General features: G+C 42.4%; 1 protein-coding gene and 1 long non-coding RNA gene across 5 annotated transcripts in view; one reads left to right on the forward strand and one right to left on the reverse strand.

Annotated features, from left to right (window-relative positions):
- The window catches only part of sulf2b (sulfatase 2b), a 118,733-nt gene that overhangs the window by 39,337 nt on the left and 63,098 nt on the right, over positions 1 to 16,298 (forward strand). For 2 of the 4 annotated variants that reach the window (XM_085147239.1, XM_085147243.1), the window contains exon 1: positions 2,283 to 3,268. The gene's annotated coding sequence lies outside the window, so the exon portion shown is untranslated. Of the gene's footprint in view, positions 1 to 2,281; positions 3,269 to 16,298 lie in introns of those variants that run through there. The other 2 variants (XM_085147235.1, XM_085147242.1) reach the window with 2 other exon arrangements.
- On the reverse strand, positions 86 to 747 carry LOC146494044 (uncharacterized). The gene is made up of 2 exons (XR_014871713.1): positions 573 to 747; positions 86 to 295 (listed from the first exon to the last, which is right to left on the reverse strand). It is a non-coding gene; the product is annotated as an uncharacterized LOC146494044 (long non-coding RNA).

Here is a 16,298-nt window from a genome sequence, read left to right on the forward strand (position 1 = left end):
CAGGTCACCACCGAAGTACCATAAAATCAAATCAAATGAAAACATCCCTACAATAACTCTGCAGGGCTGTTTGAAGTACTTTCACGTTGCTCCATTGCTGCACTTCAAACTTGTCCTCAGAGCAAACATCAAATTCTCTTTCAGGCTCTGGGAGTCTCCTGCACACTCGCAGAATAAGACGGCGGCACAGAAGCGAACCAAAGTGCTGCTGTGCATGTGGTCAGCACTGACATGGACTTCAGGTTTAGAGTATTTTCACTCCCTCACCTTCCCCAGACTGTCCTCATGTTACGCTCTTTAAATGCCATCAGACTTTGGCAGGACGGAGTCTGGAGGAGCCTCATGGAAGAGAGGAGCTCCGCCTCTTTGGCTACGTCCACACGTGCACGGGTGTTTTTGAAAACACAGCGTTTTTGTTTTTTTAAATCCCGTCCACACGCGCAGTTTTGATAAATATCTCCATCCACATGTTAACGCCAAAAACAAAGTCAAACACTGTCGAGAACACGCCACATCCTAACTGTGTAGAAACGCTGGCCAATCAGAAGTCTAGGATCCTGGGAGGGAAAGACTAAACAGAAATAAATACTTCTGAAAAGTTGTGTTTTTCTGGGATGGCAGCTCATTTTGTGTTACTTTTCCGATGCCTTCATCATTTCAAATGTTAATAACTAAAAACAGTATTTTGGCTGGTGTAGACTCACGACTTAGGAATCAATAAAACACAAATAGCATGCATAAAGTTTATTTTTTAAATTTTTATTATACTGGTCCGGTCCGTGAGTCGTTTGGTACCGGGCCGCGAGAGTTGAGGTTCAGGTGTGAAATGTATAGTTTTCAGGGTTTTTATCGGTTTTCATCGTTATTTTGTCATCGTTTTTATCGTTTACTCAGTTTTCCTGGGTCTTTTCACGTGTGTTATGAATAAATTTTCTTTTTTTCGGTACCAGTACTAGTTTTATTTTGTTGTATTTATCCGCGACACCTTAAAGGCCGGTCCGTGAAAATATTGTCGGGCATAAACCGGTCAGTGGCGCAAAAAAGTTGGCGTACATCTTTGATGTGGCGTGACTAAATCTCCTTTTTCCTCATACACACGTAAACGCACAAAAGAAGTTTTCAAAAATCTCAGTTTTCAGTGAAAACGCCGTTTACGTGTGGACGAAAGGCGCAAACGCTCAGAAAAATCTGTGTTTTCAAAAATCTCGGTGTACGTGTGGGCGTGGCCTTACTCAGCTGTGATGCTGCGAACGTGTTCACTGAATAAAATGAAGTAACCGATCAAGGCCGCAGTGGAAGAGCAACCCTGATATTCGGTTTCTTGTATTTAAAAAACACTCAGTTACAGCTCACGTTTAAACAGATGATCTTTGTATCTGGGAGAAACCTCCTGGTACCCGGACATCCTCCCACAGTTTAACTGCTCCTTGCCTAATAACAGCTGGGATAGGGTTACACACACACACACACACACACACAGTCCTGTTTTCATATCTCTGTGGGGACATCTAATTGATGTAATGCTTTACCTAACAACAACCCTAAAAACTGAATTCCTGACCCTAACCATAACCTGATTGTACCCCTGACACTAAAACACCATGTTTAGTACAATACAATTTTATTTATATAGCACACCAAAGTGCTTCACAGTAATACGGAGAGTCAACATAAGTCAATAACAGGGTACAAATCGGGCACAAGCACAGACAGGATAGAGGCACTAAGAGACCAGGAGAGTTAGATAAATACAAAATATGCTAAGAAGACAAAAACAGCAGTAAAATTAATAAAAAATAATAAATTTAATAAAATCTAATTAGATTTAAGAGATTTAAAAGTTTAAAAATTAAAAGATTTAAAAGGGTATTAACTGGTTGGGAAAGCCAAGTCAAATAGATATGCTTTTAATCTTGATTTAAAGGACTGGATAGAGTCCAAGGCTCGAATCAAAGCTGGGAGGCTTCCAAAGGTCGGTGCAGCTGAAGCAAAGGGTCGCCTCTGGTCTTCAGTCTAAACTTAGGTTGGGCCAGGAGTAACTGACCTGATGATCTTAATGCACGACAAGGAGTGTACAGGTTGAGGAGGTCAGTGAGGTAGCTGGGCGCAATGTTATTCAGGATTTTAAAAGTGAGCAGCAAGATTTTAAACTCAATGCGATATTTGATTGGTAACCAGTGTAGATCAACAAGAGCCGGAGTAATAGGGTCAAATTTTCTAGCTTTCTGAACGAGCCGCAGCTTTCGAAGGCTTGGAGACCACAGTAGAGACAGTAATCTAACCTGGAGGTCACAAAAGCGTGGATACGTTTTTCCAGCTCCCTGTGTCGTACATAATGCTTAGCTTTAGAAATCTGGCGCAGTTGAAAAAAAACAGATTTAACTACAGATGATACTTGCTTATCAAGCTTAAAGGAGCGATCCAAATAGACACCCAGGTTACACATAGAATCAGAGAGAGTTAGCTCGGGGCCCCAGCAGGGCAACAAGCTGGTCTCGAGGAATATGGCTGTCGAACGCCATAACTTCAGTTTTTTTCTCATTTAAAACGAGAGAATTTTCTGACAGCCAATCTTTAACCTCTCTCAGGCAATCGTACAGGGAGTTCAGTGATGCTGACAAATCATCAGTCAGTTGACAATAGATTTGTCTCAAAAACGCCTTCACACTGGGGACGCTCATTTTGTCCACACGAGTAGAGTCACATCCCAGTTTCTGTAAACACAAACACGACCCTGAACTGAAAAGATGGATGAATGTGTGAAATCCATATTGCTGCTTGTTCACAGCAGGACTTTGTTTAGCTTCTGATCCAGTATTCCTGATTTGGCTTCTCCAAACCGCAGCCTGCTGTTACGATCAGCTGTGGGAAATCTACAAACTCATGACAAAATATCCAAACTAAGACTTTAATTTAGAGAAGCTGCTTTTAGTGTTCATCTGTTTAATCTTCTTTTATTCGTAATCTGTTTTTCCCTTGCCTGTAAAGATCACGCCTGTGCACGCTTACGCTTCATTTTTCACGTTACGTACAGTCATGCACAAGACGTCTCGCAGGAATTTAGAAAACGTCCTCTTCCTTGATGACTGTCTGCTGGAACGAGCGCCGGCGCCTCTGGGGGCCGCCGGCAGGACTTTCTAACACATCAGTGATGTTTGCCGTGATGGCGTCACGTCGTTTGTTTGCGTGTGTTTAATCTAATGTGTGTGTTTGTTTCAGGTCCCTGCTGAGCCCAGCGCTGTCAAACACTCTACAGCATCAGAACAAGGTAACACGCGCACATGCACGTACACATTGTGCGCCTTCACAAGCCCCTCACGGGCCAAACTAAATGAGTAACTGTAACCTGAACCCTCAAACGGTCCTTTGAAGCTCCGCCCCAAAGTGAGTGAGGACCGAAACGTCCTCACGTCCAAGGTTGGTCCTCACAAAGACGCCGCTGTGCACTCAGACGCACTCGGGACCAATTAGTTGTTGGTGTGTGATGAATTCGTCACCGTGTGCGTCCTGCGGCCAGGCTGCTACAGCTGGTCAGACGCAGCAGCCGTCACGAGAACCGACAAATGACCGTGTTTCTCAGCCGTAACCATGGTTACATTTGGGTGCATTTTATTTGAAAAAGCTTTTACGCGGCCGGCAGCGTCGTGATGCGCTGTTGTGTGGCGCCGACGCGCGAGTCTGTTTCAGCGCTCTGCTGGTTTTCATGTTTTAATGCGTCTGTCAGAGCAGCCAGAGGTCAAAAGGTCAAGCTGTGCTGCAGCTAACCCGCTAACTGATTAGTTCAGCCCGCTGCTGGCAACAAGGCTGACTGCGGGAGACACACACACACACACACACACACACGCTCTGCCAAATGATGCCAGAGGCCCAGTAGGCTGCAGCATGCCATTACTCTCTCGGTGGATCTTGTTTCTGAGGCGCCTCAGTGGCTCCGTCCCTGCAAAGCTGGAAACTCTCCCATTCTTCTTCTTTACCTCCCAAAGTTGTTTTTTTTAATGTTTCTGCTGTTTTATCAAAGCTATATTATCCATCTTTAGTGCAAAACTCAAATCTTTATTAGCATGTACAAAGATGTCCTGAAACGTTGGAAGAAGCAAGTCTGGACATTTGCCAGAGTTGTTCTTGCTGGCAGGAAGCACCCAGCAGGAGATGGTCTGCGACAAACGTGGTCTCACTACTGGAAATACTCCATCTGGTTTGGGCGAGAGAGCCTCGCTGCCTAAGATGATTAGCTGGAGAGAGGAATCAAGTGAAGGTGTAAAGCAGGTTAAACAGCAGAAAGCAAACCTGTTGTTGGAAGATTAAAAACAAAATCTCAAAATTAAAGCAAAACTGGAATTCAAAAAAAGGTTCACAGCATGAAAAACAAGTGGATTATTCAAAAAGTCTGCAGAGTTAAACGTTAACGACGTCAGCCCGATGTTTGGGTCAGATATCAGTCCACTGAAGCTGGATCAGATAGCCGACGTGACGGCAGCGTAACTGCTGCTGACACAGCAAGTTTATGCAAATAGCACGTTTTGGACACTACAGTCATTAAACCCTCAGAAAAGGAAAAAGGATAAGATAACTTTATTGTCATTGCACAGTCATACATGTACAACAGTACAGTGAAACTGGAGAACTGTCCCACATCGGCACCTGCAACACAACACAGTAACTTAACTTAAGTAATACAAAGAAGAACAAGTGTGTTTATTGCACCTTGTTATAAATATAAATATTAATATTGTTCTTGTTGTTACACCCCAAACAAGTCCAGGGAGGCCAATCAGGTCAGCTGTTAGCACTGATTAGAGCTGACAGAAATAACAGGAAAAATAATAAATAATTAGTTACAACAAAAGTAACGACAGTTACAACGACAATGATAATGATGGTAAACCCATCGGACCTAAGGATGGTATCCTCACTGATCTCTAGAATCGATTCGATTTGAATTGGGGAAATTTTGCCTCAGACAGAAATATTATAATTCTGATCATGCATCAGTACATTTCCATATTTTTATATTTATAAAAAGGAAGCTGATACTTGTGAGACTTTATCAATGGTGTAAACATCACAGCAGACGCCTTTGTGTCAAAGTAGCTGAGACAGAAAAACATGAAGGAGATTTTCCTGGTCTGCGATTTTATACAAATATTCTGCAGTCGATCAAAAACAAAACCATGAATCAACACATGAACATGACCTGATGCTGCTGAAGTGAAGCAGAGCAAAGTTACAGAGGTTTGATTAGAGACACAGCTGAGAGTTTTGCAATTTTGCATAATTTTAAAAGTTTACATTTGTTCAGCATTGAACAGCAGAAATGAGGTTTTCTTTTCGGAAGTAAGTAAAAGGAAACAAACACCAGCCGACAGCCTGCAAACAACGTAGACTTGTGTGTAACAAGCAAGCGAATAATGAAGAAAAAAGATTTTTAGACGGGAAACTGTTCTTGAAGTACACAGAGAGAGAGAGAGAGAGCTGTGCATGAAGTGTGATTTTATCCTGGTGGAAGCAAAACAGCAAAAGTCAGAGTGAATTCATGACGATGTTTATGTGAAGCGTAGTTTGGATCTTCTTTTGCTGCTGGTTCGGTCAATAATGTTTGGAGAGAGATCAAACTAACAGCTTTTGAATCAGAGTAAAAAGGGCGCGAACACAAAGCTCGACTCGCCGAAACATCAGAATCAGCGAGCTGTCGGCTTTCAGCCCCGACCGTGTCCGTGCCGTCGGGTGAGAAAGTCACATCTCGCTGATTCTGATGCGTCGGCGAGTCGAGCTTTGTGTTTACGTCTCTGTGCAGAATCCTGTTCCTGCTCTCAGTTACTGTTTTATCTGTTTGGTGGTTGCAGAAATTTTGTGAGGTTTCACCTGAGATTCTGGCATTTCGGGCAAAATAAATTTATATAAAAAATTCTGGATTTTAATGAATTGATATCACGTTATCCAAGTCAGAATCGATTTTAATCGATAAATTGATCATCAAAACCCAGCCCTGATCAGACCCACCAGGTGTGTATCCATGAAACATCTCAGACTTACAACAAATGATTTATAAGCAGTGAGTAATGATCCTCACTAAGTTAGCAGCCCCGTTTAAACTGAGCCTCACACGTGCTTAGACATAAAGAACTATTCCCAAATCATTCCCACAGTGAGGGATGGAGATTATTGATTGACTGGTATCGGATCACTACTTCATACTGGATGATACTCACAGCCACGCCGCAGGTATCAGGTCAAACCAGAAAAAGCTGAATGAGGAACATTTGAACTTGTCACCGTGGGCTTCAAACTGGAGCAGAAAGTAAACATCAGAGAGCCTGGAGCAGAATAAAAATGGCAGAACATCACTGGAGGTGGACGCGTGGTCAGGGCGACCCTCCAGAGTCATTTACAGCTCCTTTAAAACAGTTTGGACAATCCTCAACTATAAATACTGTGTCACTGTACCCAGCTCCTGACTCTCTCTGAACTTTTTCACATTAAAACTAATTAAAAGCCATGCAGACGTCAGCAGTTAATGAATCTCTGCACCGTTTGAGCCTTTCAGTTTGACTCTAAATCATCCATTTCTCATTAAGTTCATCTTTAGTTGTTGTAACTCATTATAATTAGGACTTGATCAAAGAAAGCACTGATTGACTGTCACTGGTCCAAAAGACAAGTTAAGATCGTTTAAGTTGAACAAATTCTCGTATCTCTCCATTGATTTGTACTCACTTCAACAATTAAAAATCCTTTTTTCTGAAACTGGATGAATGTAAATTATATTTCTGACATACTAAAATATACAGGAGATGACTCGGCGTCATGGCCTTTGCTGTCATGTGACTGAACTGTGAGTAACAACCCTGCAAAAAGGTTTGAAATTCTTTTCGTTGTTTATTCTTCCCTCCATTAGTCTGCTGTCCAGACGTGATGGTGAGAAAACCAAATATTGTGCTGCTTGCTGAACCCTGCTCACTGTGAGCTGAACAACAGTACAGCAAACACGACGATCATTTACTGGGATCCGTTTGCAATTTGTATTTTTGTGTTGACTTCAGTTTCCTCGTCCCCTGAAAGCAGACTCGCCATCTGCCTCAATCGGATGTGATGAGCTCGGCGTGCTTTCCAACTGCAGAGGGTGGGCGGAGCTTTCAGACCAATCATCATCTCCAGTTTGTCAAAAACACAGAGCACGTCTGAAGCTTTCATTTCTGATGATATGCCTCTTTGTGACGTGAAAGGGGGGGAAAGGGTCCTGGTAGTAATAGGATGGATTTGTAGGACGTCTGTTTGGACGGTTTCATCTGAGTCAACAATAATCAGAACAAATGACATATTTGAGTCCATTTCCTGTTCTCACTTCAGTTTTTGGTTTTGTTTGAAGTCTGTATCGAAGGATCCATCACATCCCTGCAGCATGCAGATCATTAGCGCCTCAACGTTCAGTCGCCTTTGTTGAGAAGATTGTAAATCTTGCTAACAAAGACTTTAATATGTCTCAACAAACACTGTTTGGATCATTTTGGGGGGCAAATCGTGCTCTGAGGTTCCTCTATGTTAGCGAGTTTGGCCCTTCAGGGACGGCTGATTGACATCGCTGTGAAGTAAAGGAGTCCACTGGATGCAAAAGTCAAGACTGAAGAAGAACATGTAGAAAAAGTCAACACAGTAATAGTTTTATTTTACTTCATTTATATAATTATTGTGTTAAAGTTTGTATTGAAACTGGAGGAGTAAAGATGGGGTGTAAGGGGAGCAGCGGCTGTCCAGAGCTGCACGAGGACGCCACCCTGAAGGGGGGATCTGCCAAAAATGGCAAAAACCAAAACAAAGCACGTTTTGGTTTTTGTGGCACGTCGACTGCTCTCTTATTTCTGCGGTGTAGTAATTTGTGTGTGTACAGCAGTGTCACCGAATGATGCATTTCGGAGAGTTTTCGGGAAACGACCGAGCCCTGCGGCGGGGCGAATGAAAGCCTTGTGGTTCTAATTCGGATGTATTTCTCCAACACTCCTCATATTGTGAGGATATAATAAACACGTGTGCCTCGCAGGAACACTGGTGTGGCTCTAGATGTATTTTTCACCGACTGCTTGGCTGTGTGGCCCCCTCACTGCGGTGTTACAGCAGGGATTTATAACGTTATTTCCTCACATGCCGGCGGGGATCAGCTTCTGTAAGCGGGCAGAATCCGATGGAGGGACCTGGTACTGGCCTGTCAGGCTTTTCTATTTGCTTTAATGAGCTCACAAAGGATGGATGGACAGATAGATCGTGTCTGCAGCTGCTCTTTTAGTCTACATCTCAGCGTAGCCCATAATAATCAGCATCAGCCTGGTTACCATGACAACAGCAATCAAATAGTCGAGTGAGAGATTTTTTCTCCGCCGGTTGGACCTCTCTCCTTTTTTCACTTTGACGTTTTTTTTCTCCTGCAAACTCGCCGTCATCTGTTTTGCAGGACTGGATTTGAATCTGAAAGCTCTTTTGTTGTTTGTCTGAAAGGAGACAAACACACAAACAGCCCAACGTATACACACACACACACACACACACAGTGTCGAGTCGATCAGCCAAGTCAGTGCTGCAGAAACTGTGAAGCTTACACAACTCTTGCCGTGCGCAGGAGAACAAACGAGTGTCGATTTAAACGAGTGAGGCTTGTAACAGTTTGTGCCGAGGAACATAAATTCACTGCATTAACTATTAGAAGAGCAAGACCTCGATAGCTGGTAGGAGGTCGTTAAGTAGAGTCTTAAGGTCTTGGTGTGTGTGGGCTTTATACCGCACAGTTAGTCGTTTTCCTTTAGTGGCTCTTATTAAATATCTTTTATTCCTTAATTAAGGTTTGCCTAATGTGGACTGAGTTCGGCATTCTTAAGTGATGTCTTGCTAATAAGTAATTCTCCAGCAGTTTGACACTTATTAACCTACGCAGGTTCATTATTCTAAAGTTGTCTCCTGTTCACACGTATTAAACCCATTATAGCACAAAATTACAGCAATTAACTGCCTGTGTTCTTAAGTGAAGGGTGAGAAACTGAAGGTCTGCAGAGAAACACTTCGGTAATAGCTCCCCCACTCGGTAATAGCTCAGGTATCTCTGTCATTGATGAGCCATTTCATTTTCAAACGTCACTATGGAAACATTTTATTTTAAGTGTCGTGGCGTTCCAGCTTTTGGGTTGATCATATTAAACTGTGTTTTTTCCACAGAGTTTCACTCCAGCAGAAAAAGGAGCAGTCATGTTTAAAAGGCTGAATTTAAACTGAGCCCCTAATGGACGATGTTAAACACCTGCTGAGCAAATACACTGTGTGTCTATGTGTTTGAGGCGTCTGTAGCTCAGGAGGTCAAGCAGGGCTCCTACTAATCAGGAAGTTGGTGGTTCAATCCCCGTCTGCTCCAGTCTGCACTCCTGGGTAAGATACTAACCCCAAGTTGCTTTCCGATGCAGCTGTCGGTGTAGGAGCCTTTTACATTGATACGTTATGTAAGCTGCTATAGGTCACCTTTTGAGTTTGTCTGCATGTTATGTTTATGTGAAGGTATTTAAGGTGGACACACGGAATTAGCGGAAGGTGTGTTGTTGATCAGAAGGAGGCAAACAGTTTGTGACCGCTGCACTGCTTTGTTAAATCGTGGAAATAAAGAATTTAAAGGACAAGATGAGGAAGGCTGGAGTTATTGGACTGCATCAAGTTTAATAAGTTCATTCATACAAGTGACATCACGTCACCGCCGCCAGCGAACACCTCGGTGGCTTCAGCACTTCTGTTTGGATTTGGGACACAGACACTTTCTCTGCTCCTAAGATTGGGCTTAAAACTTTGCTTTGTCATAGTTGGGGCTGGATCAGGTGACTCTGAGTCATTAGCTAGGCTGTGATAGGCTGCTTCGCATCATGGATGGGTTCCCATGATGCACTGAGTGTTTCTTCTTCAGCCACCATGTGTTGACACACCTCCCTTTAGTTGTTGTTAATCTGTCTCTCTTCCACAGCGTGTCTTTGTCCTGTCTTCCTCCCCTCATCACCAGCCGGTCGGCAGATGGCCCCGCCCCTCCCTGAGCCTGGTTCTCCTGGAGGTTTCTTCCTGTTAAAAGGGAGTTTTTCCTTCCTACTCTCGCCATAGCGCTTTGTCATCCTTACCATACGACATAAAGCACTTTGAAGAGACTGATCTTGTGATTTAATGCTTTAGAAATAAAACTGGTTTTAGGTGCTGCCTCTCTGTGTGCGTGAGGCTGCACTCCACACAGTCACATTTTAGAAACCTTGATGTATTTTTATGTTTTCACCACAGTCTGATTGGAATAAATGTCCTTTCAAGGCCTCTGCACTGCTTTTTAAACTTGTGGAATATCCTTTTCCTTTGTGTGTGTGTGTGTGTTGTTAGTGAAGGTTTTATTATGTTAAATCTGTTACTTTATTTCAGTTGCTACGAGTATTGTAGTTGTTGTTTATGTGTGTTTATGAATTCCTTTGAAAAATGTTATATGAGGTTCAGATGCCAACGCTTGGGGTCGGTTCTAATGTGGCACCGTGATTCACTGTAATGACACAAAATAGCAGCTTTTAGTTGCTCAGAGCTCTGCTGAGAGCTTTTACATGAACACACACACACACACACACACACACACACACACACACACACACACACACACACACACAGATCAAAGTCTTCACGGTGTGCATCTCTTAGTGTGTGCAGTGTCAGAGGTGAGCATTTAACATGAACACATCTTTCTAATGGAGGCAGTAATTACCTTCTGGCAGCCCGATAACACAACTTACTGACACACACACACACACACACACACTCGCCGGCTTTTGCTCGTGTTTTATTTTCTGTGGTTTTGTCTTCAGGCTTTTGTGAAACTTGGTCTCGTCCAGCTCAGGTTACAGTCAGTAAAAATCAAAAGAACTGGTAAACTGCATTAATTAGCATCATAAATCTGAGTCTGACTGCAGACGGTAGCATCACCTCAGAATCTGTTATGCGTCAAACATAGCTGCACTCTGTCTTCTTTGAGTGCATGTTTTGGGTTTTGTTTTTACAGTTACAGTTACTGCAGCACCGTGTTGCTAAAGTTCATTTAAATATTTGTCTCATAAACACAAGAAGAAACTCTCAGGTTAAAGAATTTGCAGTGCAAAGTTGAGCGAGATCGGCTCATTAAAGCATATGTGCAGATGAATAGCCGGGCTAGTTAAGTGATGAGATCCCTAATGCACTTAATAAAGTGTCGCTTCCATCCATCCATTTTCTGCCACTTGTCCAGGCCCCGGTCAGCGGGATCGCAGGCTGAGCCAAGATGCACAGGCTTCCCTCCTTCAGGAGGACACTGAGGTGTTCCCTAAATTCATCTGTGCAGCTGTGTCCTCTCAGTCAGTTTAAAATGGTTTTGTTTGTTTTTTCTTGTCATTTGTCCAAATCTCTGCAATGGAGGTTAACAGTGCAAAGTTGTTATGAGCCACACAGATGCAGTAGAAACACGTGACTCGTGATAATAACGCTGGTCTTCCGAGTCTTCTGGTTGGCTTCAAATCACACAGGAGTATGTCAGAACCAGAGCATTTCGTCTTTTATTTTGAAAAGCTGACCTAATGATTTGTGCCATTCCTGTGTCTCACTTCCTGCTCTCCTCATCTGCTGCATCAGAACTGAAAAGCAAAGCGGCCGTGCTCGGTCTGTTTGTGGGGTAACAAACGCATTGTCACCATGGCCAGACTAACAGCCTGAGAGAATTATGTAACTTAATTAATTAGTAACACCTGTTTGAAACGCCACAAACAACAATCAGCTGATCTGAGCAGAGCCGGGCAGAGCGTGAATGAGTAAAAAAATATTTAAAAAAAATAAAGAAACACCACATAACAACTTTTGGGGAAATCTCCTGGTTATGTGTACCTGAAAATGAAAACATAAAAAATTCAACTGATACGTTGAAAAAGTCAGCTTTTTAAATCTCCAAATATCAGTAACTGTAACTGTCTTAAATATTGTCTGTTGGTCAGAATCTACTAACCATACTTTTGGTTATTTAAAGAGTAATCCGAGGATTAGTCTGAATAAATTAACCTTCTGATAAATATTTTATACTCTAAACTGTCTGTACTGGCGTATGAATTCTGCTTCCGGGTCCAAACGACTCTGTGTTTATTAAGGCTGTTGTGTTTTTAACGTGTTTTAATGCTTTGTACCTTGTTCTATTCAATCTGAACAAGCCCATAAAGTGATCACTGTCGGCCTCTCTCGGGTTTTATTTCCTCTAATCATATTAAAGCTTAGTTTTTAAACCCTTATGATGTAACTACAGCCCAGCAGCAGTATATTAATGACTAACCTGGTATTGTGGATGGATTATCTCAGTTGTTCTCCCGACTGAAGTTTGGTTCGTTTACAGCATCCTGCCATGTGATTACATTTGTCTCTAACCATCAGAAACCTTCACGTTAACTTTTATCGAGGGGAAAAAAGTTAGCGTTCATCCTCCAGCTTCACTGTGTTTTTGTTATGCTAGCATAGCTGTGTAGCTAGCGATCACGTAGCACATCATTATATACCAGCTAGCCCAACTTCAGTAACCCTACAAACGTCACTGCTGTTCAGTTTTCTGTCTTCATTTATGTTGGAAGTGATAGCAGAGCTGTACGTTTGAATTTTTTTCAGAAATCTCTCAGTCAGAACATGCTATATCATGTTTAGGTAACTAGCGAAACTAGCGAGCTAACTTCCGCTAGCTTCCTGCTAGCTTCTAATGCCGTTAAATGTAATAAATTCTGTTTTCATGGATGCCTGGATGTTAAACTTAATTGTTACACCTGTTAAAGCAGCAACGCTGATGATTTGATTAAAGATGAAAGAATTTAGACAGTTTGTAACTCTCAGCGATGCTGCAGTGTTTGTTTGACCTTGGGACCTGAAGCGGACACAGCTAATGACGTCAGACTTAAAGACCGGATTAGTGTGGAAAAATGCAACTGTGCTTTTCGCCTGTGAAAACACAACATGGCTGACAGAAATGGCCCAGCTGGTTCAACTGTATCATTTGTGACACAAAGAGCTGGTTCTGAGATAAATATTAATTATTGTGGTGATCTGGAGTTTTTGTTTGACACGTGCAAAACCACATTTACAGCAAAACAGTCAGATTTGCAATTTAGCCAATAATTGTAACTTTTGACTGCTGGTAGGAAGCTTCTTGAAAACGGCCGAGGTGCTGATATATATTCAGTGCAAGCAGAGCTCATACAGATTGTTTTACGAGTCATTTATTTTTGACTATTTACTTTTTCATGCTCATGTTAAAGGATTTTCCCTCGGGCTGCAGTTATTCTGGGCGAGAAGTGTGACGTTTAGCCGTCAGATGTATGCGAGCCGTTGCATTAGCATTTCATTTCATCACCCAGACGGGAGCTGCTGTGAGAGGAGCTCCTCACCCGGGGACAAAAGGCCGTCTTTCAATCCGTCACTCCCTCCGTCCGCGACGCTGCTCGTCATTCAGGAGCGCTGCGAGATAAGAAGAGTTCATTATTCTGATAACTCATCTCGCGCTCGTCTCTTCGGCTTTTCCACTCTCTTCATTCCTGCCTCGCGACTGCTCCGTCCACTCTGGCCTCGGCGCTTTATTTCAACTCACAATTTGGATTTCCTACAAATATGAAAACAAGATTATTCAGATAAAATGATTCTTTTCACCTGACATAACAAAGTCTAAAGTTCTTGCCTCGCAATGATATACAAATATCACATACATTTCATTTACAGCTGAAAATATGTTTTACAGGAAACTCAGTGAAGATGAAGCATTGCCTTCAGACAGCAGTACCAGCAAACTGGGACCGACCGTCAGCTGTTTCCTTAATGCACATCCTAATAGCAAATCTCAAATCCAAGCTGCTTCAGCCTGCATTAACCTGCAGTCCACTTTGCAACCCACCTATGTCCTGTCCTGTGCTACTGATGCCTGATTGCTGCTATGGGAGGTCTCACTGCTGCTTTGTCTGCCTTTAGACTTTCCATGTTCACTGAGAGGAAGAACAACACCATCCATAATAAAAGTTAATTATGGAGTGTATATAAATATAAACTACTGCAGATTAAATACTGGGTTTGATTTAAGTGGTCCTGATGTTGATTGGAAATGAGTTGATTTAATCAAATAGAAATAATGGTATTACAACTTTTCAGTGATGCAACAGTCACTGCAGGGAAAACTGGATGGATTATTGCAGCTGTGTGAAATAAACCTTTGAAATGGTTCCTTCAGTCGGGGACGTCTGTGACTGTTTACGCTCAGTTGTTGTCTTCAAAGTGACTCTAGATATTAGAGAGATTCCTCTAGATAAAATCAGCGGTTCACAGGTGATTTCATTTTTTTCACATTCAAGAGTTGAGGTGAGAACTGCCAACTGATTCCAAGCAGATTGCACAGATTGCCTGTTTGGAGACAACCTGTCACATGCAGCTCAGACTGACCTGGTCCTTCTCCGACTCGTTGACCACGGTTTGTAAAAACCAGAAACAGATCAGCGCAGCCATGAATATCGCAAATGGGAACTTGATCCAGCTGATTACCAACTGATTGTATTCTTGTTGTATTCCAACATAAAACACGGTTGCCGAGCACCTACATGTATTCAGCTAAATTCTCCTCCTGTAAATCCTTCACTACCTGTTGACGACTTCCTGTGTTTCTGTGCAGCGTCGAGGAATTTCTGTCTGGACTCAAAATGTAGTCGATGTGAGAGAGAGAAACAAAACTGATGAGCATCTGCTTCCTCCTGTTTCTTTTTCATATTCATTTGTTTTTATGTGCATTAACACTTGTTACTTGTATATTGATTGACTGATTTCTACTATATTGATGTACCGTCCCAAACAGATCAAACTGCCTGCAGGCTTGTTGTCTTATTGCTGTTGTATCACTTTGAAGTCGGCAGCTGACTGCGACTGGTTGCAGACCTGCTGCCAGGCTTCAACCAGTCCAACAAGATTGCAGGTTCATTGCATACTTCTGTCTTAGTTTTGGTCATGCTGTTGAACGAATACTGCACACTAAATCATTCTACACGTGTTAATCCAGCGAATTCTCACTGTGGGCTGTCAAATGCAGTCAGGTCTCATCATTATGTGCATAGCATGTTTTGGTGTTGATACCTTTGTACAGAGAGAATCCCAACCAGTGTTGGGAGGATGAAGGGAAAGTGCTGCCGTGAGTTTCAGGTTCACCCACCAGCCCGGGGTTTGCATTAGCCTGGATACGTCTCTGTGGCACTTCAGTTTATTTATTTTTATGCTGATACATTTTTTTAATGATAACGATAAAAAGCATTTTTATCGTTAGTGTTCAAAAACACCAACAACACCGTTATTATATCGATGATCAATTTGTTATTTTTTCAGGTAATAGTTCAGCTAAACGACCAACAGATAATAAACGTTCTTTCTTGGCTTTTATAAACACTGCGCGACCACATAAACCTGAAGGAGCTCTGATGATGTCAGTGCTGAAGGCTTTCTGTCGCTGACTGTTTTCTTTAGCGTAAACTTATATGAAAGGAAAATCCCAGGATTCTCTCTTGAGGAGCTCGAGTGACCTCAGTGCATTTAAAGGACATTTGTATCTTTGTTTCATCTGTCGAGGGCGAGGTTTTTGTTCTGATGGTGGCAAATATTCAAAGCAAATGGAAATCAGCTGATCATCAGCATCGTCAGCATTTTTAAAATTGGCTGGTTGGGTGTGCTCTCAGAGAAATGCCTTTTCATTCGTTGCTTTCTCCTTTCATTCTTTTCTCTGACCTTATCGTCTTTGACTTTTCTGATGAGAAATCAGATTTTCATCCTATTCTCTTCATTATTGTTACTGTGTTATAGTTAAAGGCTTTCAGCTTTCAGGAGGATGGCGCAGTCCTCCTTTTCCTCAAAGTTAATTTCATTAGTATGCCTTCACCCGTGATATGGAGTGCACTCTATGAAGTCTATAACTGTATGTATGACTGATGTGTGCAAATGAGATGGAGGATAAAGGCACAGAGAGCTGGTGTACAGATGGAAGGAGCATTAAAGAGATGAGTGGAGGTGTAAATGAGGCAGTGGGCGGAGTCTGTGGTGTGGAAGATGGATGAGATGCGAGAGGACGTGTTGTGCAAATGTGTGTAAATGGCCGACTCCATGTATGAACAATGGACAAAATGCCACATTGGCTGAAACAGTCATTTGAGCGTCATCTTTGAAGAATAAATGATTATTGAGTATCTGATAGGACAGGAGCACCTCCCCACACTGGGAGCACAGCAGATGTGTTACCA

The sequence above is a fragment of the Neolamprologus multifasciatus genome, chromosome 20 (assembly GCF_963576455.1).
Source record: "Neolamprologus multifasciatus chromosome 20, fNeoMul1.2, whole genome shotgun sequence".
NCBI lineage: Eukaryota > Metazoa > Chordata > Actinopteri > Cichliformes > Cichlidae > Neolamprologus > Neolamprologus multifasciatus.